The sequence below is a fragment of the Dama dama genome, chromosome 12, assembly GCF_033118175.1.
Source record: "Dama dama isolate Ldn47 chromosome 12, ASM3311817v1, whole genome shotgun sequence".
Taxonomy (NCBI): domain Eukaryota; kingdom Metazoa; phylum Chordata; class Mammalia; order Artiodactyla; family Cervidae; genus Dama; species Dama dama.
In genome coordinates, this window is record NC_083692.1 from 36140228 (window position 1) to 36166552 (window position 26325).

Consider the following 26325-nt stretch of genomic DNA (forward strand, 5'->3'; position numbering starts at 1 on the left):
ATATTTGCCAATGATACACTTTGCTTATCTCATTGGAGTAATAAGAAAAAATACTAGTAAAAACAATAGTAGATTTACGTGCATTCCTCCTCTCTCTTGCCCACTTCCTCTTTCTTTGAAGGTTTCTAAAATTCATCTGCAAGATGAAATTCAGAGATGTAAAAAAAAAAAAAGTCAAACTTTAATTGTTCATACTTAACAATTTAGAAATGAGATATGTATTTGTTGTAACTTTAAAATTCAATTCATTGTGTTGATCACGCATCTACTAAGTACCTAGAAAAAAATCAATATACAACTCAGTTCTTACTCCTAAGAAGTATAGGGTTGTGTCAGAGGTGGTTGGGGGAACTGTGTGTGTATGCTCTGTCATGTCCGACTCTCTGTGACCTCATGGACTGTAGCCCTCCAGGCATCGCTGTCCGTGGGCATTCTCCAGACAAGAATACTAGAGTGGGTTGCCATTTCCTCCTCCAGGGGATCTTCCTGACCTAGGGATCGAACCTTCATTCTCCTGCATTGGCAGGCAAGTTCTTTCCCACTGAGCCACCTGGGAAGTCAGAGGTGGTTGGAGGAATTAGATCCGCAGTAAATAGAAACAGCAGGAGAAGGCAGGGTGGAGAAGCGTTATGGTAGCACGAATGTGTATGTGCAAACGCTAAAGACACTTTGAGTGGTCAGAAGAAAATGAACCAGGGATGCCTGGAAGACCAGAAATGTCAGAGGTACAGTTGGAGATGGAACATGTGGGGCTCTTGAGAGGTTTTCTTCTCCTCACAAATAGGACTCAATGAAGCAATTGCTTGTGTCCAATGCTAAGCTTGGCACGCAGGGAGGCCAAAGATTGCAGCGAATGATATGTGCGGAGGATGGAAGCAACTGGGAAGCCCTTCTCACCTGGCTCCATGAGACAACAGACTGAACTGATTTTCAATGAACACATTGTCCAGATGCCGGAAACAATGGCCGGATCTCAGCCTTGGCGGTCGTCAGAGATGCGGCTCTGGGAGTGCGGTGGCTCCAGGCGTTGCTTATTCTCTCTGGATGCCCACCTGGAGTGGGGCTTTTGCAAGTTGTAGTCTGTGCAGGTTGTGTAGTATTAGTTCTGATGCTCCATGTTTAGTTTGAGGCCCCTAGGATCCTTCCTGTCTTCCCATTTAAGCGTCACCACTCAGGGAGTTCTGTCTGGATGGCCCTACCTAAAGGAGTCACAGCCTGTATTATTCTTTGGCACAGCATCCTGTTTATTTCGTCTGTGGCACTTTTCACAATCTCATTATTTTGCTCGTTAGTTTTGATGAGGATAGCATTCCCTGGAAAATAAGACAGCATTATGTGCCAGTAATTTTAGAGAAAGAAAGGTTAAAACCTCAGTGTGTTTTCAGATCTCATTTTGAATGGCCTTCTGGAAGTTTACTTATGACTATAGGTCTGCCTCTCCTCCTCTTGCTGAGCATCACTGGGTTTCCGCTTTTCCACCTGAGTGTCACAACTCCATGGCCTTCCTCTGAAAGGTTCTCAGGCCCCCCACCCATCCCTCAGGGTAGTCACGAGGCAGCCAGACACTGGGAATGGTGGGTCTAGTCTCTGGGTGGTGGACGTACTTATACCGTCTGTACAATGTACTTCTTTTTTATTTTAATTTGTTCTTTTTATTTTTTGACCATGCCATGTGGCATGCGGGATCTTTGTTCCCCGACCAGGGTTCGAACCCATGGCCCCTGCATTGGATGTGTGGAGTCTGAACCACTGGACCACCAGGGCAGTACCTGTACAATGTACTTCTTATCAATAACAAAAATGTGCTTCAAGTTCTGAGTCTGTGGTCTCTTTACCGCCTGATATAGCTGGCCTTTCACGTCTGTCTGCCCTACTGGATTATCCACACCAAGAGAAGAGGGCCCATGTCTATCTTGTTGTTTGTTATATTCCAAGGCTGTCGCATAGTATGGGTCTAATCCATGCATCCTGGATTCTCAGTCAAGTGAGATCTTTGCTTCTTCCTATTTCTCGAGTTACATTTTTACGCCTGGAGTGCCACCATCTCCCAACCTGTGTAGCCCATCTGAACCACGAGCCAACCACGTTTGCAGGGTGAAGAGGAAGCAGAGGTAGAAAGACCACTTCTGGTTCTACTAGTTGGTTTTAAGCTCTATTCTAGGGAGTTTGGGGAAGGAATCAGAACTCTGAAAAGTCCCAAGATGTCCCTTGTAGCCTCCCAACCCCTGACTCCAACTTTCCAGTGCAGCCTGGTGGCAGTCATTTCTCCATGGCCCCTCTGGTCCTCTCACCCTCTCTCAGGCCGGCTCCCTATGTGGGCTGTTCTTCTTGTTCTTGAATGCCTGGATTGCTCTTTATCTACTCACCATCTGTGTAAGGGGATCCTGCCAAGATGATCAGATGTGAACTCAGCGCCAGAAACATTTTAATTAATTTATGGTGATAAAATGCGAAAAGAAAACCATTGAGGAAAGCCTGGGCCAAAGAAAATTAAACATAAGAGGAAACAAAGAAACTAGAGCCATGCAGCCTTGGAAGGAAGGGCCCGGTTGGCAAAGGAGCCAGCGAACACTTTCTTTCTTACCCTCTTCACTTTTTTAATAACACCCAGGTGGAAAAGCCACAGAGGGCCTGGGGACCGGAGCGCGTGGGGGAGAAAACTGAGTAGCCTGCTATTGGCTTAGGCTTCTTGACCAGGGCAATTGACCACAGGTGTGTAGAAAACATAACTCAAGGCTGCAGGCTTGCAGGCCCTCTGGTAGCAGGGGTGGCCAATGTTTTCCAAGAGGTAAGCAGAAAAGGGAAGTTTCTTAAGCTGCAGCTCTGAAAAACACTTTGGTGGATGTAAACAGTGGTTATCAGGTGGTGAGGGTGGAGTGATAAAATACATGTTTAAGGTACAAACTTGCAACAAGTAGTAAACAAGCCATAGAGATCTAATGCACAGTAGAATGAGTATAGACAATATTGTGCTGTAAGGATGTAATATAATAAATATTGCTAAAATGGCAGTCATACTACAATATGTAAATGTATCTAAGTAAAAAGAGAAAACCTTCAGTAGATATTTAAAAGAAGTCTGTAAGACGAATTTCTCAGTCATTCCAATTGAACTTTAGGTGAAGATAAGAGAAAAAGAGAAACACTTGTGAACCAGTACGTAGGAATTCTATCCAAATAAGAAATTATTTTTTCTTATTTATTCAGATATTATATCTTTATGGGCCTCCCTGGTGGCTCAGCTGGTAAAGAATCCCCCTGCAATGAAGGAGACCTGAGTTCGATCCCTGGGTTGGGAAGAGCCCCAGAGAAGGAAATGGCTACCCACTCCTGTATTCTGGCCTAGAGAATTCTATGAACTATACAGTCCATGGGTCGCAAAGAGTTGGACCCAACTGAGCGACTTTCACTTCCACGTTATATTTTTATATTAATAGATTTGATGTTCTCAATCCAACTGGGATAATTCTAGGAAAAAACAGACTTCAAAACAAGTGGGAGAAGAATATAGCAGTGAAAGGGAAAGATCGGGGTTCATTGATTTCAGACGGAAAAAGTTAGGCAAACTTCTCAGAGATCTGAAGAAATCTACAGAGTGCACTACCTATTTGTCCTAATTAAGAGGGAACTATATAAAATTAAATAAATTCATGCCGAACTTAGTAAAGGATTATTTATACAGCTGAGTTAATAGAATAATAGAACCTTATAGTTGTAAGTAATTTCATACTATGAGTCTGAATCAGAACTACCTAGAGAGGTTTTTTTTCCCCTTTAAAAAAAAAAGGATTGGGCCCCTCCTACCAGCATTTATGGAGTGGGGCCTTGGCATGTGCATTTTGAAAAAGCTTGTAAGAGAGCCTGACATGGATTCCCATGAATTTATTCATCCATTTATTTCACATGTATTGCGTGCCTACTATGGGCCAGACACTATGGTAGGGGCTGGTGACACTGTGGTCAGGAGAAAAATGACATGATCCCTGCTCTCATGGAGGTGTGGTCTGTGGATAACGCATGCCCCTTTCATTTTCAGTTAAAGACACTGTTATTCTGAAAACTGAAGTGACCTTCCCTGGATCACCCCCCCAGTTTACAACCACTTAGAATGGAATTATAAACTGGAAATTGGAAGGGAACTATACTCTGATCTCCTAATTCTTATTTCCATGTTCCTTCCACTAACTACTTATGTTGATTTTTTTTAAGGCTACTAGTAAAATATTTGAGGTTCCAGTTGTACTTGAAAAACCGCTAGGTTTGGATCCTATTTGAAAAACTTGCCCTACCGTGTGTTAGCTTTATGACAGTGTAACCTGTAGCAACCTCTAATAGAACAGAATCTAAAATAGAACCTGCAGCAATGCCTGCTGCACTGAGGTGGAGGGACATGATGGGATTACTGATGAGACAACGTAAGTGGAAATACCTGTCCAGAAGCTGGGGCTTTTGGAGAACTCAGTTATTGGAAATTCTGGCCAGTTCTATGCAGGAAATCTCAAATCTTACTGGCTGTTTCTGGGAGTGTGGTGCATGGGGAGCTAGATTGAGTACTGGCAGAGGGACCAAGTCTACCTCACTCTTTGGAATATGCCAAGTCAGTGTTGGGCACATTGGCATCAGGTGAATCCTGCCATCCTAGCCGTGGTGGTGCACTTAGGAGGCCAGTGCTTGGTCTCTGGGGCTCATGACAAGGCACTGGCAGCCTTTCTAGAGCAAGCCAGAAATTCACAGGCAAAAAAAGAGTCTGAACTGAGAAGGAGCAGGAAGATCTGGAAACAGGGCCAGGAGTGCAGTGGTGGTGATTTCAGAAGCTCTCAGTGAGTAGGTTTCCTGTGCAGATCTGCCCCAGGGCATGTTGTAGTTACTTTCCAGGTGGCTTTTTGCTGACCAACTCAACAACCTTGATCTGAATCTTGAATGACTTTCTCTGTCAGGATAGAAGTCATCACCCAAACTTGCTCCAGGTGTCAGAATCATAGCTTGGTACCAACTTAGAAAGGAAGAGTTGAGAAGAAACTGGTTTGATCATGGAGGAGCCGTCTGTACTACCAGCAGCAAGAATCTAATCTAAAATATAGCTCTCAAATCTATTTCAGATCTTTATTATTTAAGAGAACATAGCACCACCCCTAGGAATATAGCCAAGAGAAATGATATACATGTTGACCAGAAGACACATAAAAGAATGTCTATAGCAACATTGTATGTAATGCTGGACACAACTCTAATGCTCATCAACAGTAAGATGGATAAATTCATGGTGGTATAATCACATAATGCATTGTATAGTGATGAGGATGAGCAAACCATAAATACATGAAACGAGAAGATTGACTGTCACAAACAAAATATTAGCACAGGAAGCCAGATGCAAAAATGTACCTTCACTGCTTCTACTTACGTGATGTTTAAAACAGGCAAAACTTATTTATGATATGGGAGGAGGAAATGGCAACCCACTCCAGTAATCTTGCCTGGAAAATTCCATGGGCAGAGGAGCCTGGTGGGCTAAAGTCCATGGTGTCACAAAGAGTTGGACATGACTGAGTGACTCAACAACAACAGCTAGGCGTCAGGATAGTGGATACTTTTGATGGGGGGCAGTGACTGGACAGACATGCAAAGTCAGTTTCTGGGCTGCTGGTGATGTGCTGTTTCTTGATCTGGGTGTTGGTCACATCAGAGTATTGAGTTGATAAAAATTCATTGAGTTATGTACTTAGGATTTGTGCCCTTCATATGTATACACTGAGCTTCAGTGAAAAATTTGCAGGGAAGAGGAGCATGTTAATATTTCTGCACCATTATGGTCCTAGATTGCTGCCTAGACTGGAAGTCTTCACTGTGGTTTTTCCACCAGTAAAGTAATAAAATAATACCTGGCATGTTCTTCTGTCTGGGAGAGGAGAATAGACATTCAATACAGTTTTTAAATAAGTGAAGAATGGGTCATAGCTTTCCTGTTGGACAGGTAAGCTATTAAGTAAGAGAGTCAGGGAATGAAAAAACCCCTCTAGGGAAATTTCTAATATCACAGATTTTTTATTATCTAAACCATGGTGTCCGACTTTTAGGAGGGGAGCCTCACACCTGTGCTCACCATCTGGCTTATATGTGCCTGTGCAACCTCGGAGTTCTCCTTGTCTGTGTGGAGAGCAGCCCAGACTCTGGGTGGTGTGGAATCTCCCTGTGAGGCACGTTTCCTCTGTTCCACACCCCTAGAGCCCTCCCTGAGGCCCAGTTCAGTTGGATCTTTGAGGTCCTCTCTGTGTAAATGCTGCCTGGTCTTCTCTTGGTCTTTGATGAGAAAAATGTAAGTGGGAGATGTCTGACCTAGGGGCATGTCTTCTAGCAGAAGAGTAAATACCTCATCTTGCTGGGGGGCAAAAAAGGGAAATGAACAGGTACCGTTAACAGGCTGACTGAGTCTGCCTGCATGCACACTGAGACCCTGTCCTATCCATAAAACCTGGATTTTGCTTTCTTTTCAAAGGCTCAAAAAAACATTATGCAACTCAAGTCCAAGAAACAGCACAGTATCGAGAAGCATGTGCCTTGTGAAACCAGGTGATTCCTTTGTCTCTAAAGGGTAGCTGCACTTCCCTTGGCCCTGCTGAGACAGACCAAGAAGTCTGAATTTTCAGAGCACAACCCCAGAACGGGGTTCTCTGCTGCTGTGTTGAATGTGGCGGTCCACATTCCAGCAGGCTGTGAGGCTTCTGCTGGGGTCTCTTGAAGATTTGCTTTCTTTCTGATGAAGTTGCTTAATCAGCTTGTGTAACAGGAATATCTGTGTTTTGCCCAAGTGTTAGATAATGATGACCTTTGCAAAGAGATGAAGTCAAAGAGGGAATCCTGACTTCGAAAGACAGTCTGGTTCACAGGGTCTTGTGAAGCCTGTCTGGGGGCCCAGACACCCCAGCTCTGGCACTCAGATCTCACTCTCGTCCCTGGACGTTATCCTCGGAGGACAGCCATCTTTGGGGTAGATGCCAGTGGTGGTCTCTTCTTTTGCTTTGTTGGGGACTGAGGAGAGAGGGGTGGATGCAGTGGTGGGTGGAGGAGGAGAATGGAGAAGAATTGGGTGGCATAGTCTTTGGAACTACCAAAATATGCCAAGAGGTGTTGAAAGGCAAACCAACAAACATATAATTAGCATTAAGCCTTGGGTCTGTTACTGATGGCTTTTTCCCGACTCTGCTTCTAACACTGCAACCCAGAGATCCAATTTTGGAGTGTCAAAGAGCTTTCCCTTTTATTCATTTGAGAGAGAGAATGAGGAAAATTGACTGTAAAGGTCTCTGCAAATCTGCCTATGTGAACTTGGGAAGGTCTGTGGTCATGTCCCCCCTGGGCCTCAGTTTTCTTCTCTGCTATAAAGCAAGCAAATTAGAATCTGATCTCTCAGGTCCCTTTCAGCATTCCAGAGTTTCTTCCAAACAGCTTCCCTGGGACGTGCTATCACCAGAGACTTCAGTTAACATCCAAAAGTGTCTCCTATGAAGGATAACGTTGTAAGCCTCATTTACACAAATACCTCAGCTCAAATGTGTTTGCCAAATATACTCGATACTTTGAGGATCCGGGACACAGGCTTGGTTCATTTATGTTGGAGGAGAAGCGAGGAACATTCTGCAGAAAGGGGAGCTGACCAACGAGCTCAGGATTGGGTGATGTTCTGTGGCGGGCACTCTGCCCGCTGTCTTACATGAAAGGTTATTTGAGGCAAATGGCAAGATTTCTTTATAACCCTTATAACTGGCATCAGGAATCTGAAATCCTTTGTGATTCCCAGCTGGAAAGAGAAGGCACCCAGTCTTTGAGATGGACCCTAATAATGCCCCTCCTTTTATTCACAGCCATATGTTGTCTCTTCTCCTTGGGTATGGGCTGTCTCTGGAATCTTACACCCAATTGATTGCAATTACAATCAGTTATTACGATCAATTACAAATCTTACACCTAATTGATAGGGGGAGGATCTATTCATATTTGTCATCAATATACACAAATAATACTTCAAATGTCACCAGTGAGAATCAATCAATAGTCAATTTCGAACAGTCATTATCCTTGTAAACAAGCTGCTACATTCACTTAAAAAAGCAACAAGGGCCTGCTTTTGTCATTGAGCACATTAATTGGCAAGATTTGAGTTTGATTGAGATGTGGATTTGAAGCGTTTTTTAGTAGCAGCCTCTGGATTATGGGTTTCTTGAAGAGAACTCCAGCTGGCAACTGCAGGTCTGTGCATTCTTGAGTCAAATGTTTTCTGAGCTTGGGCAACTCAACCCCAGACTTACAGCTGAAACCAAGGTACACACTCAATGTCCCTTTGCATGAAATAAATTATCTTAAAGGGAGTTACAGACAAGTGGTAACATTTGCAGAAGAGTTTTAATTTCTTGTTCATATCCAAGATGGCCAAACTCTTAGTTGCCTGTTTTTCTTTCCATTTATTTGTTGCTTTCTTATTCTTCATTTGGTACTCTAGGGTCTTTCTCACACCTGATGGGAATAAAAGAAATGTTCTTTAGCCAAAGGTTACAGCTTCCCACCACGCTAAGCAGGGTTCAGAAGAAGAGGTGTGGGGTAGAGAGGGGGTTTGAGTGGTGGAATTGCTCCAGCTGTCTTTGGATTGCCAAGGAATATGAGTCCCTGGCTGTTAGAGGTTGCGCAGGTTTAATGGTCATGGCTCAGACTGAGTGGGTGTCCCAAGGTTCTTTCTGTGCTGGACATCTGGCCATTGGGCCCCTGCTTCTGTGAAGATACATTTAGACTGGGCTGCTTGTAACATCAAGAATGGCCAGATACCCTGGGCTGGGCTGCCCAGGTTCAGTAGCCCACCAGTGTTTTCAAGATGTATAGCTCAGAATTAAGCATTGAGGACCCGCATTCTAAACACTGTTCTAAACACCTTTGTTGATGCACCAGTCCATTTTTCATCGAAGATCTATAGGCTTCAGGGTCCCTGAGGGGCAGCTGGGTGACTTAAGACAGAAAGCCTCATTACTGGCTGTGATTTGGAGATTCCAGGTCAAAGGGAATGTAGGGCTTGAAATCCCCTTATCAAAATACTCCTAAACTGGTAAACAGAAATCAAACAGATTAGATAAAGATTTGCAAAATAAAAATTAAATTGACCATGGAGCTACTTCCTGTTCTCAGAAAGGTTTCTCTTTCCTGTTTTGAAGGCAGCAACTGGTGATAGGTATCCGTCCACCCTAGAGAGTCTCGGGGGATCTAGCCGTCCAGGAGCATTCTACCTTTGCTTGTAGTGACTGATTCCCTTTCCTCCTGCAGACCAGAGTTTTCAAAGTAAACCCTGAAGTGACTGAGGAATTGACTTTCAGCCCATGTACACATCGGTTTGGTGGACGTGGGTGGCGTAAGTGCCGTGTGGTGGTTCTCGTGCTTCCTGAGAGCAGCCAACACTCATTAAACATGATTTGTGTGATGAGCAGAAATGGTGTTGCCCTCCGGGAGCTCCCAGGCTCCGGGTCCCTCAGCTGGTCAGGACTGCTTGGCCTGGGCCCATGGAAAGACTGCCCCTTCCTGGCTCTTCTCCTCCGGGCAGAGTTTGCGCTGACCAAGCTCCAGTGTGCTTTGCTTTCTAGTCCGCCTGGGTGGGTGAGAAAGGAGCAGGTTTCTTTTGGGTGGGGAGGAACATTCCTTTCTTCCTGTGGGGAAGGTGGTATTTATGTTTCTCAGAAAAGAGGTTCCTGGAGAATAACATATTGCTATATGCTTTGGATGTTTGGGATAAAAAGAGAACAATTTAAGCAATCTATTTCTCTTCTGAAGTGCTGTCAGAAGGGTCAAGAGGGAGGACAGCCTAGGAGAGCCCTTCTTCAGATTTAGTGTGTGAGGAAAGCGGTGGTGCTGAACTCTGCTTAAAATCACCTTGGAGCTTTAAAAACACATGCACACACACACACACACACACACACACACACACACCCCAATACCAATGCTGAATTCCACCCCAAACCGATTAAGTCCGACTCTCTGGGCGGTGAGGCCGAGTCTTGGTATTTTTTTTTTTTAAGCTCCCCAGGTGATTTTTATGTGTGGCCAAGGCTGAGAGCCACAGCAGCGGGGTATTGTGTAGCTTATATTAGAGGGTGAGGGAGACAGCATCTTGATTACCTGAGATTAAAGGAAAAAAAGAGAAAATGCCTTCTTTGAGTCAGCCATTGTACTGAGCACTTGTTTTAAATTATCCCATAATCTCCACGACACTGCGAGGCATATGTGATGCATCACTCTCTCTGTCTTGCAGGAAAGGAACTGAAGCTTAGAAGGATTAGCTGACTTGTGCAAGGTCCCCCAGCTAGGAAGTGGCGGAGCTAGAGTCTGAGGGAAGATCTCTCTGATTCCAGAGCCACTAAACCATGTACTCTGACCTACTTAGGGGGCTGATGGAGCAAAAGGACCCCAGGCTTTGGGAGGATGTGTTTATGGCTATGGTAATGCTCTTCAGAGTCCCTTGGACTTCAAGGAGATCCAACCAGCCAATCCTAAAGGAAATCAACTGTGAATATTCATTGGAAGGACAGATGCTGAAGCTCCAATAGTTTGGCCACCTGATGCGAAGAGCCAACTCATTGGAAAAGACCTTGATGCTATGAAAGATTGAGGGCAGGAGAAGAGGGCGACAGAGGATACGATGGCTGGATGGCATCACTAACCTAATGGACAGAAGTTTGAGCAAACTCCAGGAGATAGTGAAGGACAGGGAAGCCTGCCATGCTGCAGTCCATGGGGTCACAAAGTCGGATACAACTTAGTGACTGAACAACAATGGGGCGGTCCATAAAGACAAGTAATTTTAAGAGGGTTTTAAGGTTCCTTGCTGTGCAGCTTTCATTTGCCCTTCCCACGTTTCCTGCTGCTTTTGCTTGCCCTTTCATTTAGTTCTGCTTCTTCTGGCTTTCCAGAAGATGAGCTGGGCCAGAACACAGTACCTATCAAGACCGGAATTCATTGTCTTTCTGTCCAAACCTGTTTCTTTTTCTGTAAGCTTGTCCTCCAGAGGTTAACCTCCCTCCTACCGGGCACTCCAGTCTGAAAACTGAGACTTGTCCTCAAACCTTGACACATTTTTATATCCACCCCCCGCCCCCAAATGTTGATGGTGGAACTTGGTCTGGAGACAACTCCTAATCGTAGGAAATCCTCCTCATTTCTGTTCCTCATTGCTGTAAGGCTGTTGCACTAGTCCTTTTTACCTTCTTCCCTCCATTTGATGATTTCTTTGCAGAAAAAGAATGACATTCATTTAAAAACAGGAGTGAAACACATTGTAAACTTTTCTGAGTATGCCTTTTCATACTATTTTGAATTTTGAAAGCACATTAGTGTTCTACTTATTCAAAGAACAAAATAAATCAGCAATGATGCAAAGTGAAAAAGCATCCTGAAACTGGATGAAAACTGAAGCAAATGAACCAGGGTGTATTTCAAATGAATGATATGACCACAATAAATGGCGGGGGGGGGGGGGGCGGTAACTGATTGAAGTTATTTATGAACACAGGGTATTGGACTAAATACACACAGTCTTGGAGGGCGAGGGAGATGGAGAGAACAGCAAACATGTCCTGAACTCTTTCTAGTAGGTTTGTTTTTTGGGAGAAGCCCTTCTGAAACCCTTTTAGATTTAGTATAGAATTGAGTAATAAGTGCATTAATGCATATTGGTGGGAACAAGTATTGTCGCTGTGTAATAGGAGAGCTACAAATGTGGAATGAAGTCAGGAAAGGAACCTGTGGGGATGGATTTGGATTTGAGACATGGTATGGATTCACAATTGTGTGTGTGTTCTCTAGGGATACATACATGTGTATTTCCTTTTTCCACTGAAAAGACCAACAAGTAAGGACACTCTAGTATTAATAGCAGTGAGCACACCTGGTACCCAAATCTTGGTCTCTAATGCCATTCTCCAAAAAAAGGAACCAGGGATCCTTGGGGAAATGGCTGATGCCAAGGCTGGAGCAGGGTAAGCTATGGGTTAACTTGATATTATCTTGTCACATCAGAAAGTATGAAAATGCTAAAAAAAAACAAACCCTGAAACCCAATGGGGTAGATCACTGGGACACAGAAGTCACTTTGAAGGGATTTCCAATGGTCAAATCAGAGGTAATCTGAGCATTAAAGTTAAAGGGCTTCCCAGGTGGCACAGTGGTAAAGAATCTGCTTGCCAAGCAGGAGACGTGGGTTTGATCCCTGGGTCAGGAAGATCCCTTGGAGAAGGAAATGGTAACCCACCCCAGTATTCTTGCCTGGAAAACCCATGGACAGAGGAGCTTGGTGGGCTACAGTCCATGGGGTTGACTTAGCAACTGAACACCAGAGCACAAAGTTAAAGGCAATAGATTAATTAGAAAGCAGTGAAGAAAAAGCAATCCATGATTCCATACTGATAATAAAGAGATAAATACTAAAGAAAACTATGGAGGAGAAGAGAGGGCTTTTGCCTATAATGGAATGTCAAGTACTTATTGGTGATTATGGAAGGAGTCCTAAAGCTGAAAACTCATCATCTTTGCTTAACCTAAAAATGTCTTCCCTGAGATTGCTTATTAATAGCAATGTAAAAAATAACAACTGTACATAGACTGGAGAAATTGAAAACACTTTGGAGATAAAAATTCATATCACAAATGAGGGATGGGAAGACATCACATGTGGTCCTAGACTGGATCCTATATTGCAGGGGGTAGAATGCTATAAATGACAGTTTGGGGATAACTAACAAAACTGGAATTAGGGCAGAAGCGTAAGTATTACAAGATGTTAAATTTACTGAACTTGATAACTATACTGTAATTATAGCAGTGAATGCATACTTTTATTCTTAGGAGATATATCCTGAGGTGTTCAGGGGTAAATAGCCATGATGCATGTAACATATTCTCAAATGTTTCAGAAAAATAAGTATACTCAGATGCTTACACATATACATAGGTACATACTTTTTCTTTTTTTTAAGTACATACTTTTTAAAAGAGCAAGAGTGAGAACACAAATGATAAAGCAGACAGGGCAAAATATCAACAATAGGCAAATCTGTGTAAAGTATCCATGGATGTACTTTATACTATACTTGCAAATTTAATTTGAAGTTATTTCAGGAAACAATTATTTAAGAATCAAAGTAATATGAACTCTCTCAAATATGCCATAGTGTATACCAAACCCTGGTGGCTCAGAGGGTAAAGTGTCTGCCTGCAATGTGGGAGAACTTGGTTCAGTCCCTGGGTTGGAAAGATGCCCTGGAGAAGGAAATGGCAACCCACTCTGGTACTCTTGCCTGGAAAATCCCATGGACAGAGAAGCCTGGTAGGCTACAGTCCATGGGGTCGGAAAGAGTTGGACACGACTGAGTGACTTCACTTTCTTTCTATACCAAATTTTAACCCTCAGAGCACCACCAGTTCACAAACTCATATTCTCAGCAAAAGTAACATAGATGTGTTTGTTTATTTATAAATGATATATTTGTTCTTATCAGACTTGGCCTTTCAGAAATTCTCTCCTTTCTCTGTTTTCTTTCCCCCTGCCCCTGCTTTTTATACACTTCTACAGCTTCTTATAGATCAGCTTGCTTCCAGTGCTGTTTGAAAGTGATTCAGATATACTTTTTTTTTTTTTTTCTTCTTTTGGCCCTGCCACCCAGCATGTGGGATCTTAGTTCCCCAGACCAGGGATCAAACCTGTGCCTCCTGCAGTAGAAGTGCAGAGTCCTAACCACTGGAGCACTAGGAAATTTCCAAGTTATTTTATTTTTATTACAATGAGTATGCACTAAGAACATAAGATATTAATTTTTTTAAGTTGAGATCACACCTAACATTTAATAATAAAAGGATTTCCCCTACTTAGAAATAGGTTGAAGACCACTGATAGGCTAAAAACCCAGAGTCCTTAAAAGGCATCCAAAGTCTTCATGAAATCATCTCTGGTTTACTCCCCGTACCCTCTAGCCTCACGTTTGTTTCTCAGCTTGTTGTACTTCTCTTCCAATTGCTCCCACACTTCCTTCACCCCTTCTATTGCATTCCTGTGGGTCTTTGTGCACTCCTGTGCATGCCCTCTCCCTCCACACATATAAATAATAGAAAAGGCAGAGGAACCAGAGATCAAATTGCCAACATCTGTTGGATCATAGAAAAAGCAAGATAATTCCATAAAAACATCTACTTCTGCTTCATTGACTATGCTAAAGCCTTTGACTGTGTGGATCACAACAAATTGTGGACGATTCTTAAAGAGATGGGAAAACCAGGGGCTTCTCTGGTGGGGCAGATGGTAAAGCGTCTGCCTGCAATGTGGGAGACCTGAGTTTGATCCCTGGGTTGGGAAGATCCCTTGGAGAAGGAAATGGCAACCCACTCCAGTAAAAAGAAAAAAAGAAAAAAGAGATGGAAATACCAGACCACCTTACTTGCCTCCTGAGAAATCTGTGCAGGTCAAGAAGCAACAGTTAGAACCAGACATGGAAAAACAAACTGGTTCAAAATTGGGAAAGGAGTACATCAAGGTTGTGTATTGTCACCCTGCTTATTTAACTTATATGCAGAGTACACTCGGAGAAGGCAATGGCACGCCACTCCAGTACTCTTGCCTGGAAAATCCCATGGACGGAGGAGCCTGGTAGGCTGCAGTCCATGGGGTTGCTAAGAGTCGGACACGACTGAGTGACTTCACTTTCACTTTTCACTTTCATGCATTGGAGAAGGAAATGGCAACCCACTCCAGTGTTCTTGCCTGGAGAATCCGAGGGACAGGGGAGCCTGGTGGGCTGCCTTCTATGGAGTCGCACAGAGTCGGACACGACTGAAGTGACTTAGCAGCAGCAGCAGCAGAGTACACTATGTGAAGGGCTGGGTTGGATGAAGCACAAGCTGGAATCAAGATTGCAGGGAGAGATGTCCATAACCTCAGATATGCAGATGACACCACCCTTATGGTAGAAAGTGAAGAGGAACTAAAGAGCCTCTTGATGAAGGTGAAAGAGGAGAGTGAAAAAGTTGGCTTGAAGCTCAATATTAAAAAAGCTAAGATCATGGTATCAGATCTTATCACTTCATGACAAATAGATGGGAAAACAATGGAAACAGTAAGAGACTTAATTTTCTTGGACTCCAAAATCACTGAAGATTGTGACTGCAGCCATGAAATTAAAAGATGCTTGTTCCTTGGAAGTAAAGCTATGACCAACCTAGACAGCACATTGAAAAGCACATTACTTTGCCAACATAGGTCCATCTAGTCAAAGCTATGGTTTTTCCAGTAGTTATGTATGGATGTGAGTTGGATCATAAGGAAAGCTGAGTGTTGAAGAATTGATGCTTTTGAACTGTGATGTTGGAGAAGACTCTTGAGAGTCCCTTGGACGGCAAGGAGATCCAACCAGTCCATCCTGAAGGATATCAGTCCTGAATATTCACTGGAAGGGCTGATGCTGAAGTTGAAGCTCCAATACTTTGGCCACCTGATGTGAACTGACTAATTGGGAAAGACCCTGACAGTGGGAAAGATTGAAGGCAGGAGAAGGGAGCAACAGAGGATGAGATGGTTGGATGGCATCACCAACTCCATGGACATGAGTTTGAGCCAGCTCTGGGAGTTGGTGATGGACAGGGAAGCCTAGTGTGCTGCAGTCTATGGGGTTGCAAAGAGTCAGACTTGACTGAGCAACTGAACTGAACTGAAGTGGTAAACTCTCAGTCATAAAGACATCTCTCCTTGGAAGCTTCCTCTGAGGGTCCCACTCTAGCCCAGGCAGAGGGCTCACCCTTGCTTGGGGCCATCGCTGTATCTTGTATGTGCCTGTATTACAGCAATTACTACACTGTTCTGTAATTATTTCCTTCCTTCTCTGTCTTCTCTGAAATATCCCTTGAGAGCAGGGACCAGATCTAGCTGGGTTTCTGTAGATGCATGCAGAGAGGGGTGTGCAGTGTGGTTGAGTTGGTGGTGGCTGGAGGGGCTCCCACCTGCTCAGCCAGGCTCCGGAGAGCACCTTTTCCCTGCACTCCATTGATGACCTCAGGGTGTTGACTTGAAGCTGGGTAGGGTGGTAGCATTTACACCATGGAAACACGCACCACTTCCTACCGCCGGCGGGGAAGTGTCCTTTTTTTTTCTGGTGCCGAAGTGGGACGTGATCAAGATGTGAATCGAGGTTGTCAGAGTCGTGTTTCCTGGAAAAACCAGACTGAAGGGATGATGCTGACGCATGGAGAGAAGCCCAGGAGCAAGACATGAAAACCAGGCGCTTGAGCATTTCAGCCCCCTGTTCCTCAGGCTAGGGCCACACTGGCTCCAAAACTGAGTCAGATGAGCCAAGAAATTCCCACTGTCCTCCACTTTTTCTGTGTTTTACTTGCACTAGATCAAGTTGCATTTCCATCATTTGTACCCTCAATTGTTTTGAGGAGTTTGAGGACAGAAATAGTTACATGCATTTTTATTTCACATGGTACCTGACACTGTCAAAGGCACTTAGAAGATGCTCAGTAAATCCATCATATCCACTTTATGCAATATCCATGGTGGCCTGAGCAGGTGGTCTGGCTGAGTCTGCTTTTATTTTTTTATCCCATGGAACTCATTGCTTGGTGTGTTGCAATATTTAAATTACATTTTTACAACACTGCAACAACCAGTCCTTTTTATCTTACCTATGTTGGTGAACATAGTTTTTGAATCTCAATTCAGGCTGCATGAATAGGCAGGAAGCAATTATAATTTAGGAGCTGAAATTGTGACATTCGTGGGATATTTCGCTTGTTTACAGGTACTGTTAACTCAGGGATAGCCACATGTATGGGCTTCCCTGGTAGCTCAGCTGGTAAAGAACCCACCTACAGTGCAGGAGACCTGGGTTTGATTCCTGTGTTGGAAGATCCCCTGGAGAAGGGAACAGCTACCCACTCCAGTATTCTTGGGCTTCCCTGGTGGATCAGACAGTAAAGAATCTGCCTGCAATGTGGGAGACCTGGGTTCGATTCCTGGGTTGGGAAGACCCCTGGAGGAGGACATGGAAACCCACTTCAGTATTCTCGCCTGGAGAATCCCCATGGACAGAGAAGCCTGGCGGGCTACAGTCCATGGGATCGCAAAGAGTCAGACATGACTGAGCGACTAAGCATAGCCTGCCACATGTATTGTTATTTAAAAGCTTGTTCTAAGAATATTTTTAAAAGGCTTTCACAGCATCATTGGGTTAGATGCTCCCAAGCAGGAGTAGAAACCAGAGGCCCCCAAAACATAGGTGATGCCTCCGAGTCAGACACCCAACAAACTACTATCTCTCAACACCCATGCATAGTTTGGTTCAAAGGTTCTATTTTAGATTTGGTTTCTCAATGACTTTAAACCTTAAAATAGAAGTGTACCAAGCAGACACCTCATTTTTCAATATAGAATTAAGTTCTGCCTGATAACGGATGGATACTTTCCACATTAATGTAGAATGTGAGCATGCATTGTGAGATAGTGTAATGCACTCCAGGAACCGACGGTGATATATTTAGATACTGATTAGAAGTAAAACTGATACATCATTCCTTATAATGTACATGAATAGTACCAGTGCATAACAGTGCCTCTTGGGACTGAGGTCATTTATTTTTCCTCCTGGATATATTGTTTATATCATGTTCTCTCCCTCCTGTTATATATTAAATTGTTTAATGTAAGCCATAAGAGAGCAAATGGCACTAAAGTTCCCTCCACCCCCCATAAAATCTGAAGAATCAAGTCTTCTAAAGCAGGTGATCTGTCAGTTTTCATTCCTGAATGTCATTGGTACGAACAGCTTTTCTTATCAGTTCATTTCACATTCCCAAATCGAATGACTATTAATCTACAACATCTAAGCAGAAAGACTGGGTGCTTCCTGACTTTTATGGAGGTTACTTTCTGGGTCCCAAATGTGTATCTCTGTGAAGGAAAGCCTCTCTATAGTTACTAGGAAAATTAGTTCGTTATTAGAGAGTTTCCTCAGAGGTGAAGATGATTTAAAGTCAAGTTGGTAATAACTACTATGATTATTTTTAGAAAATATCTTTGTATGCATGTTTGTGTGAATAGTGGTGTACCAGTAAAGCACCCATATACCTTGGAAAGTAGGATGGTCCAAAATTAAGCTGCTCTGTTCTGTTATCATAAGTACCTCTTCAATCTATAAATACGACAATAACAATCACCATCATGGAGGTTTACAATGCATCTGGCATTGTGCAAGAATTTCACATAAATCATCTCATTTAATCTGCACCAGAAGAAATCCACGGTGAGGTGGTTATGATTACTCCACATCCAATCCATCAGCAGATTTTGTTGTCTCTGCTTTCAAAATGTCTTCTGCATCTATTTCCTAACACCTCTCTTGCTGCTGCCTGTTATAAGCTGTTCTCTCTGGCCTGGATTACTGTGAAAGCCTCCTGATCAGTCTTTCTGCTTCCCTCTGGTCTCGTATTCATTAATGCTGTTCATCCAAGTTGCCAGCTTGTGGACACATGGTAGGATTGTACTTTTCCACTGCCTTTGAAGTTAGATATGTTCAAATGATTTGCTTTAGCCAATGAGATGTGAGTGGAAGTGATGTGTGTCACTCCCAGACTGACGTGGCAGAGCCTGGGTGTGAGTCACCGTGCTCCCTTTTCCCTGTGACGTGGTTACCTGCAGTGATCCAGATGGAGAGTGCTCCATCCTTGGGTCCCAGAAGGAGGAAAGGTGGAGCAGAACGCTGGCTAACTTACAATGGATGTGAAGTATGAGTGAGAAGTAGTCTTTGCTCCTGTAAGACACAACATTTTTGTGGTTGTCCGTTACCTTCTTGTTTTACAGGTTTAGGGAAACTGAGGAAGGGACTTGATATTGTGCCAAAAATCATGTCAGATTGCAGTGACAGAAGATGACCTCGCCTGTCTTGTTGGATGCACTTACCTTATACTCCTGTCTGCAAACAGCAGCTGGAACTATCCTTTCAAACATCCATCAGTTAATGCTACTCAGAACTTGTAGACTCATCAAAATAGAAGGAGACCCAAAGAGCTCACTTTCAGGCCCTTCATAATCTAACTTTGAAAGTGAAAGTCACTCAGCCGTGTCTGACTCTGCATCCCCATGGACTATACAGTCCATAGAATTCTCCAGGCCAGAATACTGGAGTGGGTAGTTTTTCCCTTCTCCAGGGGATCTTCCCAACCCAGGGATCGAACCCAGGTCTCCCGCATTGCAGGAGGATTCTTTACCAGCTGAGCCACAAGGGAAGCCCAGTAATCTGGCTATTTCTTTTCTACTACCCTCCCCCTCACTCATTTTCCTTAAGCCACTCTTGTCTCTTTGCTGTCACTTGACCTTTCCTCAAGTGTTCCTGCCTCAGGGCCTTTGCACCTGTACTTTGCTCCTGCCTGGGTGGCTTTTACCCAGGTATTATGAGGCTCCTTCCTCACTTTATTATGGCTTGTGTTTAAATAGTCCCTCCTAGAGAAGCTTTCATTGGCCATCTTATCTGAAATAGTGAGTCAATACACTCTAACTCCTTACCCTGTTTTAGTTTTCACTGTATCACTATCTGACATTGTAGTTTCTATTTCTTTGTCTCTTGTCTGTGTCCCTCCTGAAGGTAGGAATTTCTGCCTGTTTTGTCCACTGCTTGAGATTACTGTGCCATTACTGGCCTGCCCCAGACACTCAGTAAATATTTAGTGAGTAACTGTGAGCCCCATTCACTTCTCACTCATTCTGAGAAGTGAAGTAACTTGGCCAAGGCCATACAAGTAGTTAGTAAGGGAGTTGTGGTCATCCTTGCTCTCTGACTTCCATGTGCTCACAAATGGGACTCTTGTCCCCACAGCATCCTGTAAATTCTGTCAGCACACATGAGTGCTGGCCTTTGGGTCATACTAGCCATGTGCTCTCTGGTTTTCATTTATGAGCCCTGAGGTTAGGATGAATGATTTTGAAAAGTTGCACGCTTCATTGTGGTTCATTTGTCACGTGGGTCGTAATTTGTTTTCTAACTTCGTCTGTACCACATTTTCTCATGCTAATGGAGAAGATTTGTCTGATAATAAGTAACAAATCATGGGTGATCCTGAAGTCACTGCTTGCAAAATAAAAGGTTTCTGCACTTTTCCTTGAAAATGCAAGTGTCTGCTGTTTTGGAAACTCACCTTGATCACAAAAGTGATGCAGCACTTTGAAGGGCCCATGTCTCTGAGTCTGGGCCTGTTGCCTGGGCCAGGTGGGGGTGATATGCCTGGTTTCTGGAGCAAAGGGCTTCCACCTGCATCTGGCTCAGCTTCCAAGGTCCCCTGGAATCAGGCTTGTCCTGCTCACAAAGTGGACCCATGGAGTGGAGATATTGGAGAAGCCAGTACCTAACAGAGATAGATTTGTCAATAAATGTAAGATATGCTCAGCTGATCAGCTAATAGCTCATTGAGGTTTTTATGGAGTCACAGATATTTGGAAAAGGAAGCACCTTGATTGCGTTAGATTTACTGCTGGAGGATTGAAAATGGAATATTCCTGGGTGCCACTTCAACACTACTGAATCAGGGTGAAGCTCAGATCTGCTTACCGAACCAGCTCCTCCGGTGCTCCGCATGAACACTCAACTCTGGGTCTAGCGCAACCTTCTTATTTTATAGATTTAGAAAAACTGAGGCCTAGGGATTGGATCCTTGTGTAAATGCTAATGGTAAATTGCAACACAGAAAGGTGAAAGTAAGTTTCAGGGCAAAAGAAAAATTATCATCGTTCATCTCTTGTTTTGTTTTTTTTGGATGAGAATCTCCTTAATAAAAGATAAAAACACATGTCCTTATAGGAAGCATGTGGCAAATTGAGGTTTTCTCTAATAATCCTTGAAGCTGGTTTTCTGATTCTCTGCACACCCCATACTAGAGCTACTGACTCTTGTCTGAAATGACTGTCTCCTGTGAATCTGGCTCTTGTGTTTACCAGCAGAACTGAGACTTCTAGGAGTTAGTCAGCAGCTGGAGAAAGTGAGAGGAATAGTGAGAGGTGGGAGAAGGAAAAGAAAAATGAGTCAAACCCCAGCAGATTATTCATCAAAATAAATACCATGAAGAGCTTTTTCAGAGGCCGTGATGCCATTAGACAAGTGAATAAACATAGAGCACATTAGAGAACCCAATGTATCTATGTGGACGACCTAATTATTTTTTTTCCTCTGGTGTGAAATAAGGCTTAGGCCCTATCAATCAGCCCAGGAATGACTAATGATTACAGAACAGAAGATTCTCTGTAGTTTATCCTTTGTATCAATACATGGAAAAAAAATCCCTAGAATTTTGTGATCAAATGTGGCTTTAAGTGAACAGATAAGAGCAGAAGTAAATGGAAGGACTCCTCTATTCCTAAGAGAAGTTGGTGAACTGCTCACATAAGTTGCTGATAAAGGCCCATCTGTTAAAACAAAAGTGTGTTGCATTGGCAATACATTTCAGCCGGAGACCGTAAGTGGTTATTTTTTCTTGATGGTCTTGTTGGCTGGTTTTTTTTTTTTTTTAAGCCCCAGAAAACTATTTGAGAATGAAATATAGATGATGATATTGGCCTTAAGTTACGGTTACACTTTCTACTGGGAGAGAAAAACCTGTCAGCCAAAATCCTCTGGTAAACACTGTTGCGTGATAAATTGTTATGAGAATAAAGTCATAAGGAAAACTCAGCTTCGCAAATGACACAGTAGAAAAACAGCAGATGTCTGATGAAGTAAAGAACCGACTTATTGCCAAGACCTTGAAAAACAAAATTAATTTCCTTTCGTCTTTGATAATGGTGATGTAATGTAGTTAATAGGAAGAGCCTGCCACGCTCAAGTAGTTATAAAAGGAGAAACGTTCGCCAGGCACTGGGTCGGAATCATGGGTTTTAGTTGTTGTTACTCTTACCAAGTTGGTTGCTAGATGAGGTGGGTGAAAGACCAGGGAAATTGTTTCGTGTTGCTTGTAATGTAAATAGGCTTGGGCTCTATTAGTATTTAAAGGAGATATTTCCCAAAGAGGGGGAAAAAGCAGTGAAATCAGAGTTTTGCTTTTCACAGTGATTTCAGATATATGAAGCTTTTGAAAAGCGTGGGCAAAAAAGATACTTCATACGAATAAGGCTTTATTTTACAGCATAATTAAATTTCTGTATGGAGGAGAATGCTTGATTTTTAGGTCAATGAGGCACATGGTTGGTGTCTTTTTCCATCCGGGCGAAATCTTAAAGCACACACTAAGGAAAATAATTTATCAACTACTTAAGCTGTGGACACTTTCTGAAAGAAAGAAAGGGTTAGTTTCTCAGTCGTGTCCAACTCTTGAATGACTTTCTTTCGGAAATGGTGCAACTGTCTCCTTTCAGCACCATCTAAAAATAATCAACACAAAAGCTTGTTTTAAGGAACATGCCACTCTTGCTGGGATCTTGAGTTTCAGAATGTGGATGCTGCTTAGTTTTCTGGCCCCAATAAAGTAGATTTAAAGTAAACAACGTGGCAGGCAGCCTACCTCTGGTCTCTCCATCAGAACTGGCCCCATTTCCCTGCACACCTGAGTTTGTTTTGTCTGCTCTGAACTGCATACCTTTTGAACAACCTCTTGGTAAGGTTACTCTGAGTCTCAGAAAGGGCGATATCCCTCTTATGACAGCTGGTGGCCAGAGGGTCAGGAGATCAGTCTCTAGAAGTACTAGTTTGATGGGGTTGATGAAGGGTCCCCCTCTCTCCTGTGCATTCCCCGGGATGTGTGAGCATGAGGGATTGACAGCACACATGTGTGTACCTCTGGGTCCCTTTTTCAGTAGCTTCACCAGAAGAAACTGTAGACAGGTCAACACGCCTGACCTGGAGACTATTCCCTCAGTGTGAAGGCTAGAGTTCTGAAGTTTCTCTTGGTATTTTGAGGCCAGTCCCTCTTCTCTGGGGGACATTCTTCTCCCTTGAGAAAAGAACTTTGAAGATGGGTCATTTCCAAAGCTATGAAAGTATATGTTGAAATCTGGGAGAGATGCTAGCTTTATCTGTTTTGTCTGTCCTTTTCCTTTTATTTTCTCTTTTCTGCTTCTAGGCCATTTATATTGGAAACACATTTGAAAGGTCCTTTGTTTGTTATTTTTCCTTTTTTCCACTTAATTCATCTGGTATAGATTTGGGTTATCTGGGAGGGAAACCTGACATTATACCTGTTGGCCTAAACTCCTTTGCTCTCATGAGAAGATGCCTGGTTCATGACGTAATAGGAAATAAAAACTATGATTGCAATAGGAACCACTTATAGGGCATGGTATCATAAAAGTGTTAAGTGCTTTTTTTTTTTTTAACAGTCTTGTTAAACTATCTTGTCACAGCAAAAACACAAATTAAGTACTGAGAATAGCCCCATTTTACAGAGGAGGTAACTGAGGTTTGGAGAAGTTAATTTGCCCAAGATCACAAAAACTGTTCCTACTGTTCAAAACTGGGATCCCAAAGCCTTTACTCTTCACTGCTTCAGGCTATACTGTTTCCCAATGCTCTCCAATACTGTACTTTCTTGGCTTTTTTTTTAAAACCCATTATCCCCAGTTACCCAGGAGTGGAGAGATGTCTGGTGATCTGGACACTTGTTTTGGTAAACTGGCTTGAGAGAGAAGGCCCACAAGCACACAGCCTCTCCCTATTGTGAAAAGCTTCCTATTAAATTCAGTCACTGGGTTAGTACACCATGATGGCTGATGAAATTTCCCTCTTAGAAAACTGGGTCAGGCTGTGGAAAGTCCTTCCCCACCATAATATAACAAGTTTGAAAACTGTTGCTTTTTTGGTTGAACTGGGAGATTTGGATATGTCTTCAAAACCTTCTGTCTGTTGCTATTTCAGCTGGGGCATTTTTAGCTCAGTAGTCAAGCTCCAGAAGAGATGGAAAGAGAGCCTGCTAAGCAGAGTTGTAAATCTTAAACACTTGCATTTTCATACAGATTCAAGCAGAAAGGAATAAGAACTTGGAAGCTCATCTTACAGAAGAAAATATTAAGGGAGAAGCTGGTAAACTTCATGTAGAAATTGGAGTGGTAGGGGTTAAAAGGCAGGTGGAAGGGGCAAGAGTTTGATAGATATTCTTGTGATGTTTTCCAGAAAAGAAGAAAGGAAAAAGAGAGAGAGACACAGAACGATCTACATAATGGACAGATTAAGAAACAAAAGTCAGCTATCCAGATAAAAGAATCATAATGGTCTCAGGGTTGGAAAAGAGTAAGTTATTTCCTTCTCTATTTTTCTCTGAAATATTATCCCAGTGTTTTTATAGCTTTGTTTTAATGGTGTTGATGCTGAGATAGTTATTATTATAGAAAAATTAGGACTTGTAAACTTCTGTATAGATTTTACTCTTAGGAATACTAATATTTTTAGCCCTGCACATTACTTTTGGTAGAAATTTGCCACAAAGAAGGCAGAACTCATCTTATATCTTCCATAAACATGAGCTGTTTGTCACTTGGAACAGAGAGCAGCAGTTTCTACAAGTGTTACATTTCAAATAATTCTGCTTTCTTTCCTTGGAGTTGATGGGAGTAATATCTGAAAACCCAGAAATGCTCATGAACAGCCTGAAGTAGTTGAACTGTTATCATGCAAATAAGCACTGGTCTAGAATGGGTATGAAGGGGTTGGAAACTGTGACTACATATCACATGACACAAATGCTTGCACACTTTTCAAGGGTATCACATGCTTGTGTACCACGAGCTGATTCTCTTTACCATATTGGTGTTTTGGCTTTTCAAAACAAAGACACAGTTAAAAGCATGGGCCTTCAAGACAGATGAGATACACAAGCTTCAGATACCAAATCTGATACTTACATGTTCCATGTGTTTTTGCCAATCGCTTGAGACAACTTTCTCATCTGTGAAGTATGGATAATACTACCTCATAAGTTGGCCAAGTGGGCTGATGTGAGAATGTGTTATGAACATTCCTGGCAGGGAAGGTACTAACTAAATGGTAACTATTATTATTATTACCAGAGGCTGAATATCTCTAAGCATTTTAATATATAGGCAGTTTTGTGTTTGGAAACTAGAGAAGCCCTACTGAAGTCAGGCAGTTCCCACAACACTGGGAGGGTAAGTATAGTGTAGGGGTGTTTGAAGTGGTTGTGAAAGTGAAGGTTGCTCAGTTGTGTCCGACTCTTTGTGACCCCATGGCGCATACAGTCCATGGAATTCTCCAGGCCAGAATACTGGAGTAGATAGCCTTTCCCTTCTCCAGGGGATGTTCCCAGCCCAGGGATCAAACCCAGGTCTCCGGCATTGCAGGTGGATTCTTTACCAGCTGAGCCACCAGGGAAGCCCAAGAATACTGGAGTGGGTAGCCTATCCCTTCTCCAGGGGATCTTCCCGACCCAGGAATCCAACTGGGTTTTCCTGCATTGCAGGCAGATTCTTTACCAACTGAGCTATCGAAGTGGTTAATGCTCTTCAAACTCCCTAAATCAGGGGTCCCCAACTACCAGGCCCTGATACTGGTCCATGGCCTGTTAGGAACTGGTCTGTGCAGCAAGAAATGAGCGGCAAGCGAGCAAAGCTTTATTTGTATTTATAACTGCTCTCTATTGCTTGCATTACTGCCTGAGCTCTGCGTCCTGTCAGATCAGCCGTGCCTCTATATTCTTATAGGAGTGCGAACCCTACTGTGAACTGCATATGTGAGGGAATCAGGTTGTTAGCTCCTTATGAGACTCAAATGCCTCATGATCTGATTTTGCCTTATGGTGAGTTGTATAATTATCTTATTGTATATCACAATGTAATAGTAGAAATAAAGTGTATGATAAATGTAATGTGCTTGATTCATCCCCAAACCATCCCCTGTCTACCCTGTGGTCCATGGAAAAATTGTCTTCTATGAAACTGGTCCCTGGGGCCAAAAAGGTTGGGGAACAGTGTCCTAAATAATAAGTCAGATGTTTCATAGTCCCTCTGGAGAAGCTGTGCCCTTCCTCTGAGGAACACTGGACAATTCATTTATTCATTCATTCATCTATTGTTTATTTAGCTCCCACTGTGTGCCGGCCATTGCTAGCGTGCTCAGTTCAGTTCAGTTCGGTCGCTCAGTCATGTCTGACTCTTCGCTACCCCATAAACCACAGCACGCCAGGCTTCCCTGTCCATCACCAACTGCTGGAGTCTACCCAAACCCATGTCCATTGAGTCGGTGATGCCATACAACCATCTCATCCTCTGTCTTCCCTTTCTCCTCCTGCCCTCAATCTTTCCCAGCATCAGGATCTTTTCCA

At 43.1% G+C, this 26325-nt stretch overlaps 1 long non-coding RNA gene across 1 annotated transcript in view; it reads left to right on the forward strand.

The window, feature by feature from the left end:
- The window catches only part of LOC133067199 (uncharacterized), a 127452-nt gene that overhangs the window by 5667 nt on the left and 95460 nt on the right, over positions 1 to 26325 (forward strand). The window contains exon 3 of the long non-coding RNA XR_009695220.1: positions 24162 to 24278. This is a non-coding gene — a long non-coding RNA (uncharacterized LOC133067199). The remainder of the gene's footprint in view (positions 1 to 24161; positions 24279 to 26325) is intronic.